We start from the raw sequence: 14,643 nt of genomic DNA on the forward strand, positions 1-14,643 counted from the left end.
AGTCGCTAAAAGAAAAATCTCAAAAGTTCTCACCACACACACAAAAAGCTGCAACTAAGTGTGGTGATGGATGTGTTAACTAACTTATCATGGTAACCATTTCTTAATATATATTTCTTCCTCTTTTCAGGAGGTTTTACATTTTTCAGACTTTCGTTCTTGTTAATAACTCTGTAATAAATAATCTTATACATAAATCTCTGTATGTATCTGATTGTTTTATTAAGGTAGATTTCTGCCTGAGTCAGAAAAAACTTTTTAATTTAAAATTTAATTTAATTTTTTTTCTGGAAAGACTTTTATATTTAATCTTCATAAATACTTTTTTGTGTGCCTATGTATCAGATGGTAAAGAATCTGTTTGCAATCTAGGAGACCCCAGGTTTGATCCCTGGGGCTTCCCTGATAGCTCAGTTGGTAAAGAATCCACCTGCATTTCAGGAGACCCCGGTTCAATTTCTGGGTTGGGAAGATCCGCTGGAGAAAGGATAGGCTACCCACTCCAGTATTCTTGGGCTTCCGTTGTGGCTCAACTGGTAAAGAATCCGCCTGCAATGCAGGAGACTTGGGTTTGATCTCTGGGTTGGGAAGATCCCCTGAAGAAGGGAAAGGCTACCCACTCCAGTATTCTGGCTGGAGAATTCCAAGGACTGTATAGTCCACGGGGTCACAAAGAATCAGACATGACTGAGTGACTTTCAGTATCACAGGTTCAATCCCTGGGTTGGGAAGATTCCCTAGAGAAGGGAATGGCGACCCACTTCAGTATTCTTGCCTGGAGAATCCTATGGGCAGAGAAGCCTGGAGGGCTACAGTCTATGGGGTCACAAACAGTTGGACACAACTGAGCAACTAACACACACACAAGTGTATATGTACACATATATATACATATTTATAAATACAAGAATGTTTAGTTGGGTGGGCCTGCTAGCTGGACTCAATGTTTAAGTGGAGCCATTAGGTGGGTTCCTTGGTCAGGCAAGTCTGCTGGCTATGTTCTGCAATTACGTGGGGGCCACTAGCTTGTCTCTGCAATCACCCCTGGATGGATGGGGTTGCCTACTCTAACATGTTCATTGGCAGGTGGCACCACTGGCTGGACTCTGTGATTGGGCAGGACTATGAACTGGGCTCCACAATCCCTCCTGGTCTGGTAGGTTCCCAGGCTATGTTTTCTGACCAAACAGTACTCCAGATGTAGGTGGGCTCGCAGTCAGGGGACTGTGGTTGGACGGGGCCTCAGGTTGGACGGGGCCTGTGCAATCAGGTGAGGCTACAAGCTATGCCCTGAAGTTGGACAGGGCCACAGGCTGGGCTGAGAGATCCTATAGACCACTGGCAGTGATGCACTATTGGGCATGTTGACTGGCCTGGCCTGCTGGTCAGCAGGGCCTCCAGCTGGATCTCACTGTTGAGTATATACCACAGCCAAAATAGCCCATTGACTGGAGACCAAAATCTGGCAGAAATGCCAACTGAACAAATTTACCCGATGGGACCACTGACTTGGCTCTGCACAAGGGTAGAGCCACCGGCTGGGATTTCTGCTTAGGCATGACTATACGCAGAAATGCAGCCAAGATCTGAGTGCTGGTTGCTGTAAGCCCTGCCCTCTTCTCTATCTGATCTCCAGGGGGAAAAGCCCAAAGGTTTCCCCAGTGATCCCCATGAGCCAAAACCAGAGAGAGCTCTCTGGGAAGCATGTCTCAGGCTGGGGAAGCTGGATGTTCACCTTGGGCTCTCCCTCCCAACTGGAGAAATTGGTGACCTTGGGGTTGGGAAGGGCAGTACTGCACAGGCCTGGGGGAGCGACAGTGCAGTCAGAGTGTAGCCTCCTCTGATCCTTCCAACATGGTCCTTTCAGTCTCCATGGTCCAGGGGTGCTTCAGGATCACTCTAGGTTCTGGGATTTTTCACAATGGTGTCTTGTCTCTGAATAATTGCTTGTTGCTCTTCTTGTGAGAAGCAGTGAAGTCAGGAACAATCTACATCATGATCTTGACAACGTCTTCGCAAGACCTTAGGTAGCCATTTAAAATAATGTCTTTGAATTATATTTATGACTTTTGAAAATGCACCATATAACACTAAATGGAAAAGATTTTTAAACTGAAAAAAATAGACATGCACTAAAATGTTAGCAGCACTTATCTCTGGATATTGAATTTGAGGTGTTTTTAATTCTTATACTAGTCATTTAGTGTTTTCCAAATGTTTCATGAAATTTGAAAAGAACTTTTTTATAATCAAAATAATGTATATATATAATTTGTATCAACATAAAATATCTTTTCAACACAGAGCAGCTTCTGATTTTGTCTATCATATTCAAAAGTTCTCTCATAGAGCATCTTTAAAATAATATTAAATAGTCTTCCCCCCCATACCTATAGGTAGAACATATTGTATATTATAAATATTTTATATTCTTTTTATATATACTCTGTAAGCTCTAAGAATAAAATATTGTTTGAGCTGCATGATTCATCTTAAAGGACAAAGAAAAAGATCTTACAAGTTTAGCCACATAGAATGGTACATAATGGACATGGATTGTATCATGCTATGAATCTGGTGAGTTGAGTTTGGGATAAATTACAGAATTTTCTTTCTGCACAAAGCAATTTTTCCCAAACCAAGCTTTTATTAATGTTCATACTGTTCTTATTTTCAATTCATTTAATGGTAAATTACCAGGTTATCTGAAAGCAGAACTAAACTAACTTCTGATTCTTCTTAAAGCAATTTTTTTTTTAAATTACAGTTTGGAAAGTAAATGGAAAAGAGTGCTCCTCTGCCTTTCTGAAGGACTTTTTATGGTATTGCTTCCTGTCTTCTCATTCCCTCTATCAAAACAGCATCCCCATCTTTCCATTAATTATCATCACGTTAACCGCATCTCTTTTATTTCAGTGAATGCAGTGGGTACCAACTATAGGTAGTTGTCAGTAAACAACAGAAATATTAGGCCTTTAACCCACCATGATAGCAAAGTCAGTTACTGTCAAAAATATGACACATTTCAAATTGGAAGGCAGCCCTCTCCAACCCTACAATCCCTTACCTGCTCTGGATTCTGCTTGAATTTAGAATCAGCATCACTGGGATGCTGGGATCAACTGGGATGTAACTGAGCCTGATATAAATAAACCAAACTCTCAAAAAGAAATTAAAGACATGAGAAGGCATGTGTACACCACAATAAAAAACTATTTCACAAAGTTACTGAGCAGAGAGAATTAAATTTTTTAAAAAGAGGCCTGTGGACATCCAGGTAGGGCTTCTGTATGTAGCCACCTGTGCCAAAACACTGTAGGATCAGGATGAAAGGTCAATGAAAGTGATTTTCCCAAGGAGGATCCATTGATGTTGACCAATATATGAAGCAGAATATTCACTTGTCAGTCTGTAGCTAAAAATGCAGCTCTTAGTGCACAGGTATTGATCAGCCCCTCTTTCCAATAAGAATATCTACACTGGGGAAAAAAGCAGCTACAATGAGAGTATTCATGGTGAACATACAGCCAGTGCAACAGGAACTAAGTGGACTGGATGACCAATGGGGCACAAGAATCAACAGTCTATGCTTCTATCTGGCCTATGAGAAACACCCACAAAGTCAACTAGTCAATCATCTCTTTCTGTGGGATATCATGCATCCATGAGTGCTGAGTCGCTCAGTTATATCAGACTGTGATGCCATGGACTGTGGCCCGCCAGCCTCCTCTGTCCATGGAATTCTCCAGGCAAGAATACTGGAGTGGGTTGCCATTTTCTTCTCCAGAGGATCTTCCTGACCCAAGGATTGAACCCATGTTCAATCTGTATCTCCTGCATAGGCAGGCGGATTCTTTACCTGGGAAGCCCTCTGTGAGATCTCAGCTAAAGGAAAATTTGAGTACTTCTTGCCCATTGGAGTCACCTATCCAGACTGTACAGTTTTGAGTTGATTTTTTAAATTGAGTTATAGTTTACAAACAATGAACTGTATTAATTTTAATTGTACAGCTTGATAAATTCAGGTAATTTTATTAGCCCAAAGAAACTCCACTTTAATCAAGAAAACCATCCACTATAAATAAACTAGATAAACAGCAAGAACCTACAGAATAGACCTATAGTCAATATCTTGTAATATCCTATAATGGAAAAGGATCTGAAAAAGAATATGTGTATATATATATATATGTACACACACACACACACACACACACACACACACATATATAAAACTGAATCACCTTGCTAAACACCTGAAATATTATAAATCAACTACATTTTAATTTTTTTAAAAGATACAATTATTCCTTCAATGCTAAAAGTTTTCGCATGCTGCTTCCAGTACAGCTTTGCTTTGCCAGGTCTTGAAGCTCACATATATAGAATCATACTTATGTCCTCTTTGTGTCTGACTTCTTCTGCTTAACTTAATGTTTTCAAGATTCATCCAGTGTATTGCTTTTATCAGTAGTTTATTTCCTTTTACTGCTAAATAGTATTCTATTTTATGGATAGATATAAATATGTATATCACAACTTGTTTATCCATTTTTATTGTTAATGATGGAGAAGGAAATGGCAACCCACTCCAGTGTTTATGCCTGGAGAATCCCATGGACAGAGGAGCCTGGCAGGCTGCAGTTCAAGGGGTTGCAAAGAGTCGGACACGACTGAAGCGACTTAGCACATTGTTAGTGAATATTGGTTTTGCTGCCAGTTTTTGGTTATTATGAATAAAACTTCTAAGAATCTTATGGTACAAGTCTTTTTGTAGATAGATGATTTTGTTTCTCTTGAGTAACTCTTAGGAACGGAATTGCTGCATCAAAGCAGAGGAGTATATTTAACTTTATAAGTAGTCAAACAGTTTTCTAAAATAGTACATTTTCATACTCTTACCAGCAGTGTATGACACCTCCAAGATCCCTTATCTTTGTCAGTATTTGGCATTATCACTCATTTTAATTTTAGTCATTCCAGTAGGTATGTTATTGTGGTTAGCATTTTCACTTCCATGCTGCCTACGGTCATACATGATGTAGAGTCCAATTCTTGTGAGTACTGACCATTCCTCTATCATCTTTTAAGAAGTGTCCATGTCCTTTGCCCATTTTTTATTGACTTTATTTCCTTTTCACTACTGACTTGTAGCAATTGTCAGATATATGTATTATAGTGGTTTTCTCCCACTCTGTGACATGCCTTTTTATTTTACTACCAATTTTTATTTTAATAAGAATGAGAACATGTTAACTTTGATGAAGATCCAGTTTACTACTTTTTCGTCTGGTATTACTTTTTGTGTTCTATGTATGTCCTTTTACTTTTTAGCAAACATATCACAAGACTATTCTCACTTTATTAAAATGATTATTAATAGCTGCACAGTATTTCAGCAAAAACATTTTGTAGATGTTTAAGTTGTTTCCATTTTACATCAATATAAATAACTATGAATATTCTACAAATATTCTTTAACAGATTTCTCTGCATGCATCTCTGATTACATTTTAAACAAAATACTATTATTATAGATAATGGCTATAAGGGTTCATATTTTGATTTGTTGTTGTTCAGTCGCTCATGTGTGTCTGACTCTGCAATCCCATGGACTGCAACAAGCCAGGCTTCCCTGTCCTTCACTATCTTCTGAAGTTTGCTGAAACTCATGTCCATTGAGTCAATGATGCCATTCAACCATCTCATCCTCTGTCCCGTTTCTCCTCCTGCCTTCAATTTTTCTGAGCATCAGGGTCTTTTCCAATAAGTTGGCTCTCTGCCAAAGTACTGGAGCTTCAGCTTCAGCACCAGTCCTTCCAATGAGTATTCAGAGTTGATTTCCTTTAGGATTGACTGATTTGCTCTCTTAGCTGTCAAAGGGACTTTCAAGAGTCTTATCCAACACCACAGTTCAAAAGCATCAATTCTTAGATGCTCAGCCTTTTTTATGGTCCAGCTCCCACATCCATACATGACTACTGGAAAAACCATAGCTTTGACTAGATGGACCTTTGCCAGCAAAGTAATGTCTCTGCTTTTTAACATGCTGTCTAGGTTGGTCATAGCTTTTCTTCCAAGGAGCAAGCATCTTTTAATTTCATGGCTGCAGTCACCATCTGCAGTGATATTGCAGCCCAAGAAAATAAAGTCTGTCACCATTTCCATTGTTTCCCCATCTATTTGCCAGGAAGTGATGGGGCAGGATGCCATGATCTTAGTTTTCTGAATGTTGAGTTTTAAGTCAACTTTTTCACTCTCCTCTTTCACTTTCATCAAGAGGCTCTTCTGTTCCTCTTCACTTTCTGCCATTAGGGTGGTGTCATCTGCATATGTGAAGTTATTGATATTTTTCCCGGCAATCCTGACTCCAGCTTGTGGTTCATCCAGCCTGGCATTTCACATGGTGTACTCTGCATGTAAGTTAAATAAGCAGGGTGACAATATACAGCCTTGACGTACTCCTTTCCCAATTTGGAACCTGTCCATCGTTCCATGTCTGGTTCTGACTGTTTCTTCTTGACCTGCATACATATTTCTCAGGAGGCAGGTAAGGTGGTGTGGTATTCTCTCCTCTTGAAGAATTTTCCACAGATTGTTCTGATCCACACAAGTCAAAGGTTTTAGCATAGTCAATAAAGCAGAAGTAGATATTTTTCTGGAATTCTTTTTCTATGATCCAATGAATGTTGGCAATTTGATCTCTGGTTCCTCTGCTTTTCTAAATCCAGCTTGTACATCTGGAAGTTCTCAATTCAAGTACTGTTGAGCCTAACTTGAAGGATTTTGAGCATTACCTTGCTAGCATGTGAAATGAGTATAATTGTGTAGTAGTTTGAACATTCTTTGGCATTGCATTTCTTTGGGACTGGAATGAAAACTCCTTTTCCAGTCCTATGGCCATTGCTGAGTTTTCCAAATTTGCTGGCATACTGAGTACAGCACTTTCACTGCATCATATTTTAGGATTTGAAATAGCTCAGCTGGAATTCCATCATCTCCACTAGCTTTGTTTGTAGTAATGCTTCCTAAGGCCCACTTGACTTCATGCTCCAGGATATCTAGCTCTAGGTGAGTGATCACACCATCATGGTCGTCCAGGTCATTAAGGCCTTTTTTGTACAGTTCTTCTGTACATTCTTGAATATTTTGAAATCTAATGCTAAATTGGTTTTACCAATTTGTACTCCTATCAGCAGTGTAGAAGAATGCTTATTCCCAAGTTTCAAACATATGAAAATAAGTATTTGTATGTATTTATTGGAATTTTACATTTCTTCTTTATGAATCAATTTTGCCTGTCTTTGGAACATTTGGTTTGGGGAGGGAGATTCTTTGACAATATTAACCTTTTGGTTTCCTACACTGCAAATTTTTTATATTCATCATTGATACTTACTTGAAGAGTTTAAGTTTTTATGTACACAGGGCTATCAGAATTTTCCTTTATGTTTTCTGTATTAGTTTGTCTTTTAAAAGGCATTTCCCAGAACTAAATCAGGTATACTGATGAATATGAGTGTCAGAGGCTCTTACTACCAGTGGTCTGTGGTGTTACCAAGGTTATGCAAAAATAGATACATACATACATACACACATTGATTCAACAAGAAACAATTCTTATCCACTGAGACCATTTCTAGTCACTACTGTCTAGCTCCAATGAGACTCTCACCTGCAGTCACTGACTTCCCTAATCAATGGAGACTCTACTGGGTATTTGCAAGCGCCATCTCCCTGTACTCTGTTTAAGTCACTTGGCTGCACCAGGGCCTCTGTGACTGCAGTAACTCTATTTATCCGCCTGGAAAATACTCCCATACTCTGTGAATAGTTTACTCAAGTCCTCTACTCTTTCAGGTTGCAGTTAACAGAAGTAAAGCTTCAACAGCCCTCTCTGCTATGGACTGAATTGTGTCACCCCTAAAGAATTCATGATTTGAGGCTATCATTCCCGATTTGATGATATTTGGAGACAGAGACTCTGGGAAGTTAATTAAAGCTAAATGAGGTCATAAAAGTGGGGTCTGAATCCAATAAGCTTGGCGTCCTTCTAAGAAGGGGAGGAAACACCAGAGAACTCTCCATATTCACAGAGAGGAAAGGCCATTGAAAGCACAGCAAGAAGGCAGCCATCTATAAGCTGAGAAGAGACATCTCACCAAAGACCAACCCTGCCAGCACCTTTATCTTGGACCATTAACCTCCAGAACTGTGAGAAAATCAATTCCTGCTGTTTAAGCCACCCAGTCTGTCGTGTATTGTTATGGTAGCTCTAGAAGACGGATATACTCTGCAATAGAATCTTCTCTCAAAGATACACTTACTTATTCTCAGGTACTCTTGATGTAGGTAATGGACTCAGAGTCACCAGATTTCTTGTGAATCAATCATTTGAAATGCCTCATAGATGATCTGCAACCTTTCTTTAGAATACATGGTCCCTGAACATTCTCTGTCCTCAACTTCAGAACCTGAACTACAATTATGAAACTCATGAAAAAAAAAAAAAAAAACAGTATGCAGTATCCTGCTACATTTCAATTAGCTTCTCAGACTAATCAAAATTCACCACTGGTGCTGGGAGAGACCAGCCTTTTCAAAAGCCCTTGACCACCAGCACTGGAACAAAGTCAGAGTCTGTCAGCAAAGAAGAAGAAGGGGAATGATGCTGGGTAGGCAGACAGGTGTGCCCACCACAAGGAAGGTGCTTGCAGGTGGCTTTAAAAGAAAATTTTCCTCTAGCCAAACCGAGCTAAAACACAGAACTTCCAAGCCGTCATATTTAATACTAGAATTATAATAACCTTAGTCATGTTTAGAATCAGCCTTTTGTGCACAGATGTAGAAAGATGGCTGTATTCTATGCACCTCTTCCTATCTCTTTGACTTTTGTTTTTCCCCTTTAAAATCTCTTTACACTCCAGAGCTGAATAGGGGATAGGAAAAGTAAAGGAAAATGAAAAGAGAAAGAAGCTTCTGATAAGTCTGTACTGCCTCTGAAATACCCATTCTGGTCTATTAGAGATCATAAAAAGCAAGAAGCCACCCTATAAGTAGCACAAGCGAGAGTACAGAGTATGTTCTTATCAGAAATCAGGAGTAGAAAAGAGAACAAGAAGCCAGGAAGTCAAGGATAATGGGTATCCCCTTCTGTCCTTCTAAACATACTGTCAACCCTCTCTAGCCTGCCTTTTTCCCCAGCACACTGATCTCTACAGATGGTACCACCTGGGCCCCTCGCCCTCTGGCTTCCACATTGGTTTGCTATTGGTTGACTGGTAGGAGATGAAGGGTGGGAGAAGGAAAAGGTCAGGGAATTTACCCCCACTGTATCCTTCCCTGGTGATGCTTGGCTGTGGCTATGTTCTGGCCACAACTTGGGGAGTTGTTCCCCAAGATGGCAATTCCTATCACATGGGCCCTCTCCCCTGACTGCAACTCTCCTCACTTTCTTGTAACTACCAGCTCCCTTTTTTCTTTCAGGTCCAGGTATAGCATGTTTCACCAAAGATGCTTCACCACTCTCTGTCTGTTCCCTTCAGCCTACTGACACTATCGCTAACTGCCACTTCGTTAAGCCTCTTTTTTACTTACCACCTTGAATTTGCCATCTGTTTGCTGCATGGACTCTCACTGATACCTCAGGTTACAAGTTCAGAAGAAGCATGTATCTGAGTCAGGGTAGATAAAAATCCTGAAACGCAAGACAAAAATAAATCAAGTTATCAGCAATCAGAGTGCCAAACTAAAAACCTGATTCTGATACAAGACCAGATTAAATAAGAAACCCCTTCTACACTTATTCTAAGACAAACTGAAGCCAACAAATTGATGGGAGACAAATTGTGACAAAAACACACATAGAAGGGATTGGTCACAGGGTCAGATAAAGTACAGAAAAACTGATTTCCACTGATCTACAGACCACCTCTCACTTTTCTTTTTTCCAAGTCTTGCAGTTTCTATCCCCAGATTTTCTCCCATTGTATAATTTTATCCATTCTTCTTAAGCCTTCAGTTTATCTTCCAGGCAGAATGCCACAAAGTTTTTGTTTTTATTTTTTAACTTAAACTTTTGTCTTCAGTTACTACAGCCCCAACTGCTTGGATATTCCCTAGCCACTCAAAATTAACTCATCCCACACTTATCATATCTTCATCCTTTCACAATAACTGGCCACTCCTCCTGACCTACTTATTTTATATGGGAAGCATCAGCCATCTGCCATTCCACCAGGCTCACTAGTTCAGGTACCTTTTTACTACCTTCCCTGACAAACTCTATGTCTAAGTCTGTTGTCAAACAAAGAATCCAGATGGTGAATCACTGTATCTTCTTTGGGTTTCAGTCTTCCTCTCCAGCCTCGTCTCTCATGTCTTCTTTTCATCATCATCATCCCATTCTTAGAACACAATGCAAGCCTTGCCTCTACATTATTTAATTAAAAAATCTTTTGCAAATAATCCTATTGACACATGTCAAGTGCTACTTCCCTCAAAAACTTTTCCCTCTTTTCTTTCTCTAGCCAAATGTCCTCCCCTTCTTCTGACTATTTGACATACCCCTCTTATAGGCTTGTTCTCTGGTATTTATTATGATCATTTATTACATATTATAATCATGGCTACTATTATGTATGATACTATTTTGTATAATAACTATTTATATCATAATAATGCATTATATATTATACTCATGATTCTATAATACAGAAATATTTTCTAGGCTACATTTTAACTGCTTGAAAGCAGGAAAGACCCTATTTGCTTTACCCTCCACAGCACCTGTTTTCAAAAAATAATGTCAATGGTACTGAGTTGTACTAAGTTTTCTGATATGCATATCAAATTTCCAGAGAAAATTATTTATAAAATTAAACAAAGGCTATCAAAAATTGAAAAACCATGCAGTGTATACAGCTTCTATATCTTGACATTAAATTTCATTTTTTTAAATGTTAGAAAATAAAAAAAACTGGATTAACTTCCCGAACAATATTTAACCTTGAAATCTTAACCAAGCCAATCCCTGTAGGAGTGACAAGTTTGTGTCTGTAATTCACCTTAAGGGATTTGGTAACAATACATCTTTCTCTCCCAGACATTTATTCTGGACAAGCATGCAGTATTTTGTTAGCAAAATGAAAACACTTGTGCCTGCATTGAAATTTTACTGATTAGCACATATATGAAGCAGAGACTGAAAACCAAATGTTGTTTTGCAAGGAGGTTTTCTGTTTTCACAAAAACACCCACTCTTGCTGAGAATGAATACTTTGGACCTAAAAGATTCCCCCAGAAAACCTTGATAAAATCCTTTATAATTTTATCAATCTTCCTCCATGTTTTTCTAATTATTTGGGACAACTACACGAAAATATGTTCTTTGATTTAGCTATTCATTTTCTTAATAACCATAACTGCGTATTAGCATGATAATTTCTTGAATAGTGTTCATCAGATTCCCCTATGATGACATTAATGCCTGTTTTGTAATTTTCCTGAAGCCCTCACTCCCCAAGGACCATTCTCCATCTTGATATTGTTTGTAACCATATGCAGCGGACATCTTGCCTTTTTGCTTTGTTTGCCTATCTTATTCACAGCCCTTTCTTCTGTTATCAGGTCCCAATTTTCTTTTGGGAAAACTCCCTTTCCCATACCCTCAGTTCTTGTGGTCTGGACTGGTGGAGTTGACTCCACCCTAAGTCCTAAAAATGGGCACACCCCAGCCTGCGAAGTCACATCATTTTCTCTCCTGACTATGGTGTCTAGTTCACAAAGGAATAATGAATCAAGCTGAATTCACAAGAATCAGGCCAGAGACTGGTGGGAATCCTTAGAAAAGGTGCTCTCTTTCCATTTGGGTTGCTAATAGCTTAGACAGTTCTGGGGAGGAGCCCACCTAAAGAGGAAACCAATACAGGAAAGCAGAACAAAAGGTAGAAAACGAGAGATTTCTAATACAACTACTTGTGCACCTGGACTCAGTGATGTCTCTGGATTATTAATCAGGTAAGCCAGTTTTGTTTTTAATTCAGTTTGTAAATTAATAAATTCTCTTTTTTATAATTAAATTAATTTTAAATTATTTCCTGTCCCTTGTAAATGAAAAGATTCACAGCTGGTATGCCATGGAGCAGCAGTCCCCAACCTTTTTGGCACAAGGAACTGGTTTCGTGGCAAACCATTTTTCCACAGACCATGACATGGGGGATGGTTTCAAGATGATTCAAGTGCATTACATTTATTATGCAATTTATGTTTACTATTATTCCATCAGCTCCACCTCAGATAATCAGGCAATAGATCCGGAAATTGGGGACCTCTGCCATGGAGCACCACACACTCTTTGACCACCTTCTCTCTGACCAAAGATCAGTGTCAGCCTGGCCACTGCCTCTATTCTGCAGTTGTCATAAGCATACCTCTTTCCAGGGCCTGATATATAACCATCATCTACAAACTCAAGAAACACCTTTGGGCTTTATTCTAACTATCCTCAACTTCTCTCTATCACCGTGCACTGTGCAAAGTCATTTCTCTAATGTCGATTAACTAATTCATCTCAGAATGTATTTCAGTTCCTTCTGCTTCTTTCATATTTCCCAAAATATGCTTTAAGTTTTTAAATTTAAATTTTTAAATATATTTTAAATAGGGATACCAATAAAATATGTAGAAATAATTCACAACAAACATATAAATTAATAAGATCATTGATGGGGGCTTTGAGACACATATTCCACAAATTGGTGATTTTAAAATAGGCAGAGCAAGTAGCTAGTATAGGTTGAGGAGAAATTAGGAGGTCCTCACTTCACCCCCTAACTCTACCACCTCATTGCCTATCATAGTTCCTATGAAACCACTATTAATTATTTTACCATTTCACACACACACACACACACACACACACACACACACACACACACACACACACACACACACACACACACACCAATGGAATATTACTCAGCCATAAAAAATGAAATAATGCCATTTGCAGCAACATGGATGGCTATACAGCTGCTGCTAAGTCACATCAGTCGTGTCCAACTCTGTGCGACCCATAGACAGCAGTCCACCAGGCTCCCCCATCCCTGGGATTCTCCAGGCAAGAATACTGGAGTGGGTTGCCATTTCCTTCTCTAGTGCATGAAAATGAAAAGCGAAAGTGAAATCGCTCAGTCGTGTCCAACTCTTCGCGACCCCATGGACTGCAGCCCACCAGGCTCCTCCATCCATGGGATTTTCCATGCAAGAGTACTGGAGTGGGCTGCCATTGCCTTCTCTGATGGTTATACAGATTATCATACTAAGTGAAGCAAGTCAGAAAGATAAAGACAAATATATGATCACTTATTGTAGACTCTAAAAAAATGATACAAATGAACTTTATTTACAAAACAAAAACAGATACACAGGCATAAAAAACAAATTTAGGGTTACTAAAGGAGAAAGAGGTAGTAAGGAGGGATAAATTAGGAGTTTGAGATTAACATATACACACTACTATATATAAAATACATAAATAGCAAGTTTCTACTGTTTGGCATAGGGAACTATATTCAATATCTTGTAATAAACCATAATGAAAAAGAATATGAAAATAATATTTACATGTGTATAACTGGATCAATTTGCTGTACACCAGAAACTAATACAATGTAAACCAATTAGACTTCAATTAATAATTTTACCATTTGAGGTTTTAAAAAAGTGAGCTGGACAGTAAATTCATTGCACATGTTTTGCACACTAAAAGTCCAAATTTATAGCCTGACATCTATGAGTATATCCATGAATAAAAAACAAAATATGAAAGAGTAAGAAAATCCTAGAAAATTCACTCCTCACGGTCACCGAAAGACATTGCCATTCAGTTTCACGTTATGTAGGGACAAAATTTTCACTATGTCAGACTGATATAACTTCAGAAAATCCTGATTTTTCTATTAAAGATTATTTAAAAAATGGAATAGGACTTGAAATAAACTGCTCTGCCGTGTTCAACAAAAACTGATATGTGTAAAATTTCCAAGCTTCATTTTCTTCATCAGGCCTGTTGACAGGGGACATTATATTATTTCTGACTTTTATCTCACTATTCAGAAAAGATGATCATAGCAGCTTTAATAATAGATCAGTCTGATTAATAAAACCTCTGCTCTACTCCAATTTACATGAGCTTCATTATGAAAAGTAATTGGCCACACTGAATTTACTGTGGGAGTCAGCTAATGCTGAATACAAAAGCAGAGAGAGATATAAGAGGAAGACTTGATTCAAGGTCATAGATGTTGTAAAGAAAGCTGAGTGGTCCTTAGAGGAGGGAAAAAAAAGTTGGGTCTATTTAAAAAGCATTCAACTGGAAATTAAGCTTTAAATTTTGAATAAATAAATGTCTTGCTGGACAGAAAAAATCTAGTGCCCCAAGCCCAATGGGCACCAGAATATGGTTTTGTAACCTTGTCACTGTTGGACATCAATGTCATAATAATTGAAACCTAGTTACTGGCCGGTTATATCATCCCTCTTCTTATAATACCTTATTTCAATCATCCATCTAATGTAACTACCAGAGCTAGGGAGTGATGACAAGGGCCCCCATCACATCGGTAATACACAATTAAATTT

The 14,643-nt window shown here is 38.6% G+C and overlaps 1 protein-coding gene across 4 annotated transcripts in view; it reads right to left on the bottom strand.

Moving 5' to 3' along the window:
- PRR16 (proline rich 16) overlaps positions 1-14,643 on the bottom strand; it is a 936,482-nt gene that overhangs the window by 853,538 nt on the left and 68,301 nt on the right. For 3 of the 4 annotated variants that reach the window (XR_014056407.1, XR_014056405.1, XM_081499071.1), the window contains one exon: positions 9,598-9,697. The gene's annotated coding sequence lies outside the window, so the exon portion shown is untranslated. Of the gene's footprint in view, positions 1-430; positions 550-1,735; positions 2,023-9,597; positions 9,698-14,643 lie in introns of all 4 variants that reach the window. The other variant, XR_014056406.1, reaches the window with a different exon arrangement.

The sequence above is a fragment of the Giraffa tippelskirchi genome, chromosome 6 (assembly GCF_054371585.1).
Source record: "Giraffa tippelskirchi isolate mGirTip1 chromosome 6, T2T-mGirTip1v1.2.pri, whole genome shotgun sequence".
Classification (NCBI taxonomy): domain Eukaryota; kingdom Metazoa; phylum Chordata; class Mammalia; order Artiodactyla; family Giraffidae; genus Giraffa; species Giraffa tippelskirchi.